Here is a 14,492-nt window from a genome sequence, read left to right on the forward strand (position 1 = left end):
GCCAGAACGCAAACTTGCTCAAGATCACAGGATTCCTTAAGGAAGAACTTCACAAGGAATCTCCATTGTAAGGAAATGTCACGTCTCCAATTCGTTGAGGAGACAGTAGTCAAGCAAAGCTGTGTTTCTGTGTTTTTCTGGCTGGTGGATTCATTATGATTCCTTTCTTTAGGCTTTTTCTGTGCCATCCACACCCAATCGACTGTGTCCCCTGGGCAGTTCACAATTTAAAATCAATAAAATACAAATACAATCAACAGTACTAAAACAATCAATGTATAAAAGCAGCACCAGCAGAAAATAATAAGCAGCATAAAACCAGAATCAAAATCTCTCTCACACACAATTTCATAGTATTTATTTTACACTAAGTTAAAGCTTAAAATAATGGAAAATGTATCTTGGAAACACTCTTTGTAAGGAAAGGCTGATTGTGTTGCAAGATCTTTGATATGGATGCTTTGAGGGAATCCAGTGCTAGAATCCATTGCTCTTGCAGCAGTGTGTGGTAGTAAAAACTTTGTAACTCAGTAGGCCGAGCTATTAAAAAGTCAGTCAATGTGTTTCCACATTTAACAACCCATGGGAGCTGACTTCCCAGTGCTACACAGCTGCGTTATCATTATGCTTTCCCAACAATGAATTATCACATTCTTGGCTGCTGTCCAAAGGTGAACCCTCCATGGCACCAAGTTGAGGTATGGGCTTTCCAGTTTCTTCTTTTAAGGTAGGAGGGAAAACAGCTCATGTCTGAAGGAAACAAACAGAAGCGGGTGAGTGTGTTCAGATCATTTCTTCAAGATAATAAGCAGATAACTATATATGCAACAAAACAGGAGTCCTGTCACCATTCACATACAACCCTGGCGAATGAACCTTCTCAGAAGCTGCAGAATTTTCAAGTGATAAGTACCACACAATGGCTTTAAGTGCTCGTTTCAAGGACTTTTCACAGATTTTAAAAAAATGACAACTGTGTGGTATAGTGGGTAGACTCTTAGGGTTGGACTAGGAAGACCCAGGTTCAAATCGCTCCTAGAACTTGCTGCTTCAAGCAAACCATGGTTTCTCAACCTGACCTACCTCACATTTTGTGAACACAAATCATATAACTCCCATGTGCATTGCCCTGAGCATATAAACTGGCCTCCCCCCTCCCCCATTGTGTCATTTGGCTGGCATTGTTCAGCATAATACTCTGTAAACTGCCATTCATAAAAAAAGAATTCAAGGGGACTTATTCCAAGGTGAGTGTGTCAAAGATGACAGTGTCACTGAATATGTTTTCTGCTCCCCACCAATCAAAATATATTTTAAAAAAATTAAAAATTGTCCAGTAGCACCTTAGAGACCAACTAAGTGTGCATGCAAACGAAAGCTTATACCAAGAACAAACTTAGTTGGTCTCTAAGGTGCTACTGGACATTTTATTTATTTTTTTTATGTTTCAACTGCGTCAGACCAACACAGCTACCTACCTGAATCTCCCCACAAATCAGTTCTGCAGTCGAAACAGGAAAGTGAAAATAAGATGGCTGGCACATGGAGACACCTGAGAGTTAGTCCACCCATACGTAATGGTGATAATTTTGTTCCTGGTGTAATTGCCTCATAGAATATATCACACATAACTGATGAGCAAAGAGTGTTCCATCACATTCGCTGGACACAGTTCACTCTGCAAAGAAGATCTTGCAAGTCATGTTGCAGAAATTTAGGTGTGTACATATCGCTGCATACCAGGTGAAAGAATTAATAGAAATATGCATTTCCAATCTGAAATAATCCTTACTTCCCATGCGTTTCTTTCTTCTTCTTTTGGTCTCTTCAGTCTAGCAGTTCTCTCTCTGGCTCTATAGGCCTCAGCTTGTCTTGACAAATGAATGCATTGCTTTGGGCACAAGTACAGACGCTTATCAACAACTGTCTCGTACAGATACGTTCAAAGATGTGGCATGAAGTTCCTCTGTACATTTTTCTTCTTTGGCCCAGAAACCTTTCTGACTAGCCTTCCTTGAACAAATTCATTTCCTGTTAAATGGTGAAGCGAGGAAATAATCACACTGATATGCTGAAGAAGGTGGTTGGGGCTTCTGCACAAAAGCCTTCCTGTTTGTGCATTCTTAGGCCATGACAGATCAACTAATATTCCTCATATGACCACTCCCATAAGGATTTATTGAGTGCTGGAATAACAGAGGAGGAATTGTCTTGGGTTTGGGTATATAAAAAAGCACCAGAAAAAAAGGGAGGGGGAGTTTTTTCTCAAATGTTTTGCAGGAAATTTGCCTGAAAGTTTTTAATTTTATAATATATCAAATTTAACTCTTTTTTAAAAAAAAACAAACCCCAAGTCCTTCAGGAATTCATTTGGAGACAAAAGGGGGGGGGGAGGAGTGGAGAAGGCATACAAAGACGTTTATTGCCACAGCATAGGAAACAGAAGAGGCAGCAGACCTGAATTTTTAATTACTAATTTTTGAAGTCACTCTTCTCTGAATTCCCTGAAGATGGGCTGCCAGTCACTGTCTCTCACCCTAACCTACCTCACAGAGTTGTTGTGGGGATTAAATGAGAAGGGGAGAACCTTGTATGGCACCTTGGCCTCCTTGGAGGGATAAAAGTGCAACATATAAAATAAAACATAGTTTGGGGGTTGGTGATGGGGACATAACAGAGGGAGGGGGGTCGTAGAACATTCCTTCACTTTCTGTCCCTCGTGTGATTGAAATCGCACAAGAAGGGGGAGCCCCTGGGCCACGTTCACACCAGACATTTAAAGCCCTAGGTACCATTTTAAACAGTCATGGCTTCCCTCAAAGAAGTCTGGGGGCTGTAATTTGCTATAGGTGTTAAGAATTGCTAGCTATGGTTCCTGGAGTTCCCTGTGAAGAGAGATTGATGGTGAAGCCACTCTAAGAATTGGAGCTCCAGAGGGTCTTCTAACAACTCTCAGCACTCTTAACAAACAACAGCTCCCAGAATTCTCTGAAGGAAGATATGCCCTTTTAAAGTAGTCTGCTATTGCTTTAAATGTCTGGTGTGAATGTGGCCCTAGTAACAGCAAGGGTTAGTCTCACTGCAGTTTCCCACAGCCAGACTGTGGCATTAAATATGGAGCCCAGATCAATTTGTTTAGCTGGTGGAAGGCAAAGCAACTACCTGTACATTGTGCTGATCACAACAAGCCTTTGTTTATAGATTTTGATTTGATTTATTAAACTTTATACTTTTAAAAGGGTGTCAAAGTGATGTGCAATAGTTACAATACAATAAAATATCATACAAACATTTCAAAACAATACACAAAATCTGTACAGTAATCATTATAAACACACTCACACTGGGGACTCACTCTGTATGTTTCCTGACACAAGGTGACAAAGTTCGTCTCAGTACACCCCAAATGAAATAGATCTGGAAAATCCCAAAATGTCTCAGCTGGTCAGCAACCACCCACTCATAAACCTCACCAAGGAAGAAGATCTTTGTACTTGGTCCAGTAATTAGTTATTCAGATCTTCCAGGTCGAAGGAGGGTTTCTGGGTAGAGAGATACCGTATTTTTCGCCCTATAAGACGCACTTTTTCCCCTCCAAAAATGAAGGGGAAATGTGGGTGCGTCTTATGGGGTGAATACAGGCTTTCGCTGAAGCCTGGAGAGCGAGAGCGGTAGGTGCGCACCGACCCCTCTCGCTCTCCAGGCTTCGCGGACCTCTCCCCAAGCAGCGGGAACGTTTCCGCTGCTTGGGGAGAGTTGCCGGCATCCCGAAGCCTGCGTGCGCTGACCTCAGCGCGTCCAGGCTTCGCGGACCTCTCCCCAAGCAGCGGGAACGTTTCCGCTGCTTGGGGAGAGTTGCCGGCATCCCGAAACCTGCGCGCGCTGACCTCAGCGCGTCCAGGCTTCGCGGACCTCTCCCCAAGCAGCGGGAACGTTTCCGCTGCTTGGGGAGAGTTGCCGGCATCCCGAAGCCTGCGCGCGCTGACCTCAGCGCGTCCAGGCTTCGCGGATCTCTCCCCAAGCAGCGGGAACGCTCGGGAGGGCTCCCCCTGCTTCGGGCGAGTGTCTGCAATCCTCGCGCACCCGGCAGGAGGTCCCACCGGGTGCGCGAGGCTTGGGGCGGCAGCCTGTTGCCCGAAAAACGGGGAGCCCTCGGGAGAGCTCCCCCTGCTTCGGGCGAGTGTCTGCAAGCCTCGCGCACCCGGCAGGAGGTCCCGCCAGGTGCGCGAGGCTTGGGGCGGCAGCCTGTCGCCCAAAACACGGGGAGCCCTCGGGAGGGCTCCCCCTGCTTCGGGCGAGTGTCTGCAAGCCTCGCGCACCCGGCAGGAGGTCCCGCCGGGTGCGCAAGGCTTGGGGCGGCAGCCTGTCGCCCGAAACACGGGGAGCCCTCGGGAGGGCTCCCCCTGCTTCAGGCGAGTGTCTGCAAGCCTCGCGCACCCGGCAGGAGGTCCCACCGGGTGCGCGAGGCTTGGGGCGGCAGCCTGTCTCCCGAAACACGGGGAGCCCTCGGGAGGGCTCCCCCTGCTTCGGGCGAGTGTCTGCAAGCCTCGCGCACCCGGCAGGAGGTCCCGCCGGGTGCGCGAGGCTTGGGGCGGCAGCCTGTCGCCCGAAACACGGGGAGCCCTCGGGAGGGCTCCCCCTGCTTCGGGCGAGTGTCTGCAAGCCTCGCGCACCTGGCAGGAGGTCCCGCCGGGTGCGCGAGGCTTGGGGCGGCAGCGGACTGCTTGCGCGCACCTAGAAGCTTGGGACGCGTTGAGCTCAGCACGCCCCAAGCTCCTGGTGTAGCGCAGCAATCCGCTAGCCCTGGGAGAGCCCCGCGGCTCTCCCAGGGCTAGCGGACTGCTTGCCGGCACGCAGAAGCTTGGGGCGCGCTGACCTCAGCTCGCCCCAAGCTTCTGGATTAGCGCAGGGGTCCGCTAGCCCTGGGAGAGGCGCCCGGCTCTCCCACGCTAGCGGACACCTTACCGGCACGCAGAAGCTTGGGGCGCGCTGAGCTCCGCACGCCCCAAGCCCCTGGTGTAGCGCAGCGCACCTGGGGGGGAAATAAATTTTTTTTTCTTTATTTTCCCCCCCAAAAACTAGGTGCGTCTTATGGGCCGGTGCGTCTTATGGGGCGAAAAATACGGTACCTAGATCTCATTAGTCTGATGAATGTGGAAGTAACTTGGTGCAGTGCTTGGGTAACTTCAAAGAAGATGCTGAAAGCATGGTTGAAATGTCCTGATGTGCCACAGTGATGTCATAGCAGCCCATATACAGATAGGTAGCCGTGTTGGTCTGCCATAGTCAAAATAAAAAAATTCCTTCCAGTAGCACCTTAAAGACCAACTAAGTTAGTTCTTGGTATGAGCTTTCGTGTGCATGCACACTTCTTCAGATACCAGCCCATAGCGTGTGTGCTTAGAAGTTCCTCACCCCAGGAGAGGAAGGCCTGCAGGAGGCAAAGCCAGATGCAATTGTTTTTCTAATGCTCATTAATGGCCAATAACCGACAGTGGCAAATGGCACACCTGTACAGTAGAACAAAGAAAACAAACGTGCTCATGGTGTCCTGAAAATTCTCTAACCACATTGCTGGGGTTATCATTCAAAATGAAAATGGCAGTTTCCCACATCAGATATGGTGTCAAACCACATCAACCAGCTCAAAAACTAAGATTGCAAAGGGGCAAAAACATTTTTATAATTTCTTTGCATTGCTCTTTCAATTACCCTGCCACTTTATTGCACCACTAGATTCTGTATGAAAGAAGAAAACCTCATGTGTTTGCAGAATTGAGTCATATGGCTATAAATCATCTCTCTGGTGGAGTCAGGCAGTTGAAATAAAGGGAGAGAGCTGAAAGGGAACACCCACTGTGATATGTAGCACAGCATAAGCCAGGTAAACATACGTGGGTACTTTTTATTTTCTCCTGGTCTATGGAACCCTAGGGACGTGGGTGGCACTGTGGGTTAAACCACAGAGCCTAGGACTTGCCGATCAGAAGGTCGGCGGTTCGATTCCCCGCAACAGGGTGAGCTCCGTTCCTCGGTCCCTGCTCCTGGCAACCTAGCAGTTCAAAAGCACGTCAAAGTACAAGTAGATAAATAGGTACTGCTCCAGCGGGAAGGTAAACAGCGTTTCTGTGCGCTGCTCTGGTTCACAAGAAGCGGCTTAGACATGCTGGCCACATGACCCGGAAGCTGTCTGTGGACAAACGCCAGCTCCCTTGGCCAATAAAGCGAGATGAGCGCCGCAACCCCAGAGTCGATCACGACTGGACCTAATGGTCAGGGTCCCTTTACCTTTTTATGAAACCCTAATTTCCACTTTTACATGGAAATGCTGCCTGAATATAGAAATCCTGGTTATAGATGCGAAAAGAAAAAGGCACGGCTGAAAATAATGATGTAAAGCAAATCCCATCAATGATTTGTTAGCTACTGAGGTTGTGATCTTTTACATTAGCGAATTATTCCAGGATGCAAAAACCAGTCTGTTGCCAAGTTGTGCTTTCCTCTTTTGCTGCTCCCTTTAATTTCCAAGAAAGGAGGCAGAAGTTCCCTTTGCAGAATCGTAAACTGTGGTCTCTAACAGCACTATGAGCAGCGGTCACTTCTCACCTCTTGCAGCCCGCATTCCTGACGTCCCAACAGTGGCATGCAAAGTGCAAGAACAGCAGTCTGTATCAGTGACTCACAGCAAGACAGGAACTCTCAGCAGATCCACCCTTCCTTCCTGTACTCTATCAGCTGAATCGCCAGAAAAACCACAGGCAAAGGCGAGAGCAAAGAAAACCGGGGTGGGGGGGGGGTGGGGCGAGAGAGCAAAGCATCGCTCAGGAACGTTTAGAAATGTAGGACTCTTCCTACTACATTGCAGACACACACTTAGGTCAAATGACTTTTAAGTCCCTTGACTGCCCCTTTTCCAGGAAGGCCTGCTATTTCTAGAAAATCTCACATAACTGAATCAGCTGCAGAGCTTTTTATTCCCAGCAGTGAAGGTTACTTAGCCAACTTCTACAGTCTTGTTGAGGAAGACTGGCTTTCTTGTTTTTAAAGAAATTAACAATGAAAAAGGTGACTGGGCTGACTTAAATTTTTGAATTTCCCTTTCCCCCTCATTGTATGGAATCGATAATTTTGTTTTACATTTTCTAAAGGTGAAAATGGCCATCTCATGAGAAGAGAAGACTCCCTGGAAAAGACCCTGATGTTGGGAAAGATGGAGGGCACAAGGAGAAGGGGACGACAGAGGATGAGATGGTTGGACAGTGTTCTCGAAGCTGCCAGCATGAGTCTGACCAAACTGCAGGAGGCAGTGGAAGACAGGAGTGCCTGGTGTGCCCTGGTCCATGGGGTCACAAAGAGTCGGACACGACTAAACGACTAAACAACAACAAAGGTGAAGATCCTGAGACTATAAGAAGATCCCTGTTGGATCAGGCCAATGGCCCATCTAGTCCCACATCCTCCTCTCACAGTAGCCAACCAGATGCATGTAGGGAAACTACAAGCAGGATCCAAGAACAAGACTACTTTCCCCTCCTGCGGTTTCCAGCAAATCATGTTGCAGTGAGACCTGGCAAGCTAACCCTGTGTTGTGGGTGGGTACGTTTGGATAGCCACAACACCCGATTGGTAGGTCCCTTGATGCAGGGTTCAATCAGGCCAATGGGACGCAGGCTAAATGAATCGAGACCTATATATACTTATGCATGTGACCCAGAGCTTCCTCTTTTGGTGCGTGCATCGGAACACCCGCCCACCTCTCCCTATATTTAGGGATTGCACGCTTGACCTTGCTATGCCGTTGTGTGTCGTCTGTCGTTGGGACAGGGGCACGGCAGGAATTTCCCCACTTGGCTGATTGGCTGTTGCCATTTAGGTTTTGCCTGCTGCGTAGCAAATTGTCACAACTTGTAAGGTTGCGGATAAGCTCTGGTTCAGGTGACAGGGATGGGAGAACGCTCTCGCCATCCCTATGTGAAGGGTATTCCGTTAAAGGAATCCAGTTACTCGATGGTTTGGTCCACCCCTGTGAGGGGGTTGTGCCCGTGCCTGAGCCCAGGGGAGCATTTGGGTGGCAGAGATAGCCTGTTCCCAGTTTTCCGCTTATCCAGGTGTTCACCCTGGGCTGACCTATGCTGGTGCCCCGGGTCAGCACTACCTGCAACGGTGCAGGGAGCTAGTCGAACCAGAGCCTATGCACTATAATCAATAAAGTTGTGGCCTAAATTCTGCCCAAAACCAAACCAAAATTTGAGTCTTGTCTGAATTTATTTAAGGGGGAGGTTTAAAGGTCGAAACATGCAACTGGTATTCAGAAGCATACTGTCTCTGACTCTACAGTGGAGGCAGAGCATAGCAATCAAGGCTAGTAACCATTGATAGCATTATCCTCCAGTCCTCTTTTCAAGTTGGTGGTCAGCACTGCATTCTGGGGGAACAAGTTCCACAGTTTTACTATGCACAGAATGAAGAATTCCTGTGTCCTTAACCTTCCAACATTCAACTTCATAGACATCCAGGCGTTCTAGCGATACGAGAGATGCCCATGAATACTTTTATACACTTCTTTCATGGCACCTCTTGCTCAGCTTTCCTCTCAACTAAAAAATCCCAAATGCTGAAACCTTTCCTCATAACGGAGTCACTCCATCCGCTTCTCCATTTTGCTTGCCCTTTTCTGAGCCTCCTGTGGTTCCTTTTTTCTGAAGGCCTCGGACTTTTAATAAACTTGAAACTGAACTGCAACAGAAAACAATGACAAAGGTACAATTATGACGAAAGCAGAAAGAATGTGCGACTGATCCCACACCACACCAGGAACCGCTGTGGTTTCGCATCTTCTACTTATATCCTTTGAGATGTAAATCTTTTGCAGCTTGAGGGTCACATTCCTATTTGGGCAACCTTTGGGGGAAGGCTGGCAGCACATGCCAGAGGTGGGCGGGGCCAGAGGCAGAAGTGGGTGGAGCAACAGATATAAATTTTACCTCTGTACGTCAGGCTAGTTTTTGCACATACTCACACTTCTCTCTACCCTCAATCCAGGTAAGCAAGAGGCATTTTCAGAGTTCAAGGATGCATCCCATTATTATTATTATTATTATTATTATTAATACCTCGTCCATCTGGCTGGCCAGTCTGGGCAGCTTCCAACAAAATTTTATAATACAACAAAACATCAGACATTAAAAACTCCCCTAAACAGGGTTGCCTTCAGATGTCTTCTAAAAGTCAAATAGTTGTTTATTTTCTTGACATCTGATGGGAGGGCGTTCCACAGGGTGGGTGCCACTACCGAGAAGGCCCTCTGCCTGGTTCCCTGTAACCTCACTTCTCACAGTGAGGGAACCGCCAGAAGGCCCTTGGAGCTGGATCTCAGTGTCCGGGCTAAACGGTGGGGGTGGAGACGTTCCTTCGGCCACTCTTCAAGCCATGCAAAAGCACATGTGTATGGCTGGGTGTACAAGGGATGAGACCATCTTCCAGATATCCTGATCCGAAGTGTTACACATTATCTCAGTGATCCTTGCAACAGCCCTGTAAAAGTAGGACATACAGAGAAAGTAGGCCACCCAGTAAGTAAGTGACCAAGATGACATTTGAACCAGGGAGTTCCCAGTTCACATTCTTAGCCACTATCCAAACCCCCTGTTATTTACATTATAGACCATTCAATTTTTTAATCTGCTTTGCAGACAGAGAAAATGTAGAACACCCATTTGACCGTCACTTTCAGAGCAAGGAGGGTGCAAACTGGATAGCACTGCATGGGTGTTGCATTGGCAAATGTCAAGGGGTTTGGCCAGTCCAACTGCAGAGGCAGCCGTATGGATTCTCATCGTATTTTGAGGCCCTTCCCATCAACAAAGCCAAATGTTCTTCTGCCTTAAGCCTAAATTCTGCAAGATGCAGTGCCATTGGTTTTCTTATATATAGTTTAATGATTGCCAGTGCAGCAAAATGGCCCAATCTTAGGCATATAAAGCTTGCAATTATCTGAGAGGGCCTTCTGGGGGGCGGCAGGAGAAATCCAAAAGCAACAGAAGTGTGCCATACTTTTATTAGGACAAACCAATAAGAATTAGTCCTAATAAAGCTACTCTGTTACTGTTGTTTTTGTATCCTGTGCAGTTTTGAACACAGCTACCCTCTGTTTCCTGTTTCAGTGAACAGTTCAGTTTCTGGGATCCTAGGAAGGTGTTGTTGCTGTTGTTTAGTCGTTTAGTCATGTTTGACTCTTCGTGACCCCATGGACCAGAGCATGCCAGGCACTTCTGTCTTCTACTACCTCCCGCAGTTTAGTCAAACTCATGCTGGTAGCTTTGAGAACACTGTCCAACCATCTCACATCTCATCCTCTGTCGTCCCTTTCTCCTTGTGCCCTCAGTCCTTCCCAACATCAGGGTCTTTTCCAGGAAGTCTTTTCTTCTCATGAGGTGGCCAAAGTATTGGAGCCTCAACTTCACTATTTGTCTTTCCAGTGAGCACTCAGGGCTGATTTCCTTAAGAATGGGTGCGTTTGATCTTGCAATCCATGGGACTCTCAAGAGTCTCCTCCAGCACCATAATTCAAAAGCATCAATTCTTCGGCAATCAGTCTTCTTTATGGTCCAGCTCTCACTTCCATACATCACTACTGGGAAAACCATAGCTAGGAAGGGTACCTAGGTTGGATACCTAGGAAGGTACCCAACACCAAATCAGACCATTGGTGCATCTAGTTCAGTATTGACTATTGTAATTGGTAGGGACTCTCCAAGGCTATTTCCAGGTCTTAAGTGGAGATGCTAGTCAGGAATTTGCTAGTACCCTTCCTTCCTTCCTTCCTTCCTTCCTTCCTTCCTTCCTTCCTTCCTTCCTTCCTTCCTTCCTTCCTGTCCACTTTATTTCAGCTGTTCCTTGCAGGGCGGCCATTGCAGTGAATGGGTTTGAAATGCTTGTTTCCTGAACCAGCATTAATATCTATCTCCTCTGGCTGTGTTTTGTGGGAGTATTATGTCTCAACACTACATTTGAGGGCTATGAGATTTTTCAATCAAGTCATTAAGTGGAGCTTAGTGCTCTTTAACTGCTGCTAGTGGGAAAGGGGCAACGAGAATTCAGTTTATAGAACACGTTAAGAAGGTTTTCAGTTTGACCTTATCAGTTTTGCTTCCCACAATAGGATTGCTTTAAGGTCCCTTATGACAATCAATCATGTGTGGAGGAACTGAGGTTCTTGAGGTCAGCCGGGAATGAGAAAGCAAAATAGAAAACAGTGTATGAGGCTGCCTGTTTCTTGAGTATCTTTGCTACATTATGGCAGGACAACAAGTTACCTCGTATTCCCACAACAGCTTCATTTGTGTGGACTGATTTCCGGAGGTGGGAGCGGGAGGTTCATTTGAAATTGTTTCCATAAGCATCCTCCACGATCACAATTTAGTTATTCTGCTGCAATTTCCTTTTTTGTGGAACACAGCCAAGCATTCTGTTTCAATTTTTTCATTTATAGTAAATGCTATTTTCTCTTTTAGAGTTGTTTCCTTAAACTGTGTTTGCTCTCTCTCTCTCTCTCTGGTTTGCTATTTCCTCTTGCGTTTGTTTGTTGGCCAAATAAAGCCCATGGGGCAAGACATAGTATCAGTCATGATGGAGCAAGCAGGAGGCAACAGGGTGGTGATCACAGAAGCCAGATGTCCACACTGCAGCTGACCAGAGGACAGAATGGCTTAGAATAAATCCCAGGCAGATAACTTTTCCTCCCAATAAGTTCCAGAGCAGAAATGAGCTCATCCACACTTATGGTTGTCCTGTGATTTCTAAGCAGGGGTCCAACAGCTTTTTCTTTTATCCTGCCACTTTCCCTGGAAAAACCCACAGTTTACTGCTGAACTGGAACAAATATAAATACAGTTTTCTACAGACTGGCAATTGTCCCAATTCAGAGGCAAACAGTGGGTTTTCCTGGGGAAAGTGGTGGGACAAAAGAAAAACCTCTAGTGGTTAAGAGTGGTAGACTTGTAATCTGGGGAACCAGGTTCGCATCTCCGCTCCTCCACATGCAGCTGCTGGGTGACCTTGGGCTAGTCACACTTCTCTGAAGTCTCTCAGCCCCACTCACCTCACAGAGTGTTTGTTGTGGGGGAGGAAGGGAAAGGAGAATGTTAACCGCTTTGAAACTCCTTCGGGTAGTGATAAAGCGGGGTATCAAATGCAAACTCTTCTTCTTCTTCTCCTGCCTAGAAATCAGGGGGGAAACAGTCAAAATTTAGGGAGAAAGGGAAGAATGGATGAGCCCAACATCAAAGGTCCAGCATTGGGGCACCTGTAAGTCTCCAAAAGTTGTTGGACTCCATCTGTCCCAGGAAACATAGCAAATGGCCAGCAATGATGGGAGCTGGGGTACGAAAACGTCTGGAAGACCACATGTTCCTCATCCCTTCACCATACAGTAGTGTAAACTCTTACTTGAAGACTTACTTCAATCCCTATCAGTGAAGAGGATTCACTATTCCTTGGCACTGTGTTCTCCTGGTTACAACCATTGATGTCCCAGGCTCCTAATGGTGCTCCTAATGAAGTGGTTTGTTGGAGATCATGCTTTGCTGAAGTCTATCCTCCAGTTTCTCAAAAATAATTATTCCCCTGCCAAAGATGCATCAGTTTTTCTACCCCATTTTTGGGACAGGACAACCGATAATTTTTCCAGAATTTTGGTGAGTGTGGGGTTGAGCATCCTTGCGAGGTGTTCGTGGGTAGAGAGGAATAAGTTTCTTTCCACGGAAGATTTCCTCAGTGCACTTTCAAGTTAATCCACCTGTGCTCAGAATCATAGTGCCTCTACGATTAAGACGTAAATAAAATAATAATGAATTGGGAAAAGTTTTGTAAGCCATAAGAGAAGCAGGTAGTACAAATTTATCAGCTCAGTGGCATCAAAACTCCTCTTTATTACAAGGAATTGTGTCTTGAGCTGGTTGGTTGTTGGCATCTGTCTGTCTTGGGAGACAATGGAGGGGTGCGCCTTTGGGGATGAAGTAAAACTGTTGGAAGCTTACAGCACCTGCTGTGGCTGTAGAGACCAATACAGGAGAGACATGTATTGTTGCAGTTGGGACAGATGAAGGCACCATAGTGTTTCTTCTCTCTGAGCTCCTCCCAGCAGTCATTCCTCCTCTGGACACTGCTATGGATGCACAACCTGACTGCCTCCAGGCATTGCACTTGTCTACAAGGGATTCCCACACCGCGGGGTTGATGTCGCCGGCCTTCATGTCCCATTTGCAGACATTTTTGTAACGCAGTTGGACCCAAGGTCTGGCTCAGTATAAGACAGCTTCCTTTGCTCCTATGCTGGGAGGAGGTGTGGAATTCTAGCCTGGCAGAGTCAGAAACACATTTTGTTATGTTTTATTATTCTAATTGTGAGGCTGGGAAACAGTGTCAAGATGATCAGTTTGACTTTGAATGACTCATTACAATCAGGGAACTCATCCCACAGAGTCTGTTAAGATCAGAGTCATCTGAGGATGCTCTTCCTCCGTACTTTGGAAGAAAACAGCCACTCCAAAGAGCACTCAGACTCCTAGTAGGAGGTGAGGTTGAGCTGAGCATAGCAAAGTCTGCCAGAGGCGGAAAACAATTGCCCTGCAATTCACCCTAACTGAATTTGGACATTCAGCCTGAGCTGCGCTGGGAACCAGGGGCGCAGGTGCTACCCTTCCCCATGTTTCTGCTTCTGCCATAAAGTACAGTGGTACCTCGGGTTAAGTACTTAATTCATTCTGGAGGTCTGTTCTTAACCTGAAACTGTTCTTAACCTGAAGCACCACTTTAGCTAATGGGGCCTCCTGCTGCTGCTGCACCGCCGGAGCCCAATTTTTGTTCTTATCCTGAAGCAAAGTTCTTAACCTGAAGCACTATTTCTGGGTTACCGGAGTGTGTAACCTGAAGCGTGTGTAACCTGAAGCGTATGTAACCCAAGGTACCACTGTAGTGGTGTGTGTGATGCTGCTTACCTGGACTGGACAGGGCAGGTAGCAAGTTTGGGGCCACAGGGCTGCACCCTGCATTATCAGGATTCATGACTAGGAACCTTGGTAATGCAGAGCTCCAGATCATGGGAAGACTACTAAGGCCACATTCACACTGTATATTTAAAGCGCTATGATGCCACTTTAAACAGCCACGGCTTCCCACAGGGAATTCTGGGAGCTGTAGTTGGTTGAGGGTGCTGAGAGTCCTTGGTCGACCTTTATTCCCCTCTCAGAGTGGCAGATCCTAGAGTTCCGTGGGAGCAGAAGTTGATTGTTAAACCACTCCAGAAATTGTAGCTCTGAGAGGGGACGAGGAGTCTCCTAAGCACTCTTTACCCTCCTAAGCACTCTTTACCCTTTACCCTTTCACCCTAAGCACTCTTTACAAACTGTAGCTCCCAGAATTCCCTGTAGGAAGCCAGTACTGTTTACATACCCTCCAATACTTCTCTAATGAAAATAGGGATTTCTTCTTCT

General features: G+C 47.0%; 2 long non-coding RNA genes across 2 annotated transcripts in view; one reads left to right on the forward strand and one right to left on the reverse strand.

Moving 5' to 3' along the window:
• Nucleotides 1–14,492, forward strand: part of LOC309533415 — a 136,189-nt gene that overhangs the window by 94,528 nt on the left and 27,169 nt on the right. The window lies entirely within an intron of this gene.
• LOC309532810 lies at nt 342–2,163 on the reverse strand. The gene is made up of 2 exons (XR_014220033.1): nt 1,479–2,163; nt 342–750 (listed from the first exon to the last, which is right to left on the reverse strand). It is a non-coding gene; the product is annotated as an uncharacterized lncRNA (long non-coding RNA).

The sequence above is a fragment of the Podarcis vaucheri genome (assembly GCF_965113315.1).
Source record: "Podarcis vaucheri genome assembly, chromosome: 5".
In the NCBI taxonomy this organism is placed as follows: domain Eukaryota; kingdom Metazoa; phylum Chordata; class Lepidosauria; order Squamata; family Lacertidae; genus Podarcis; species Podarcis vaucheri.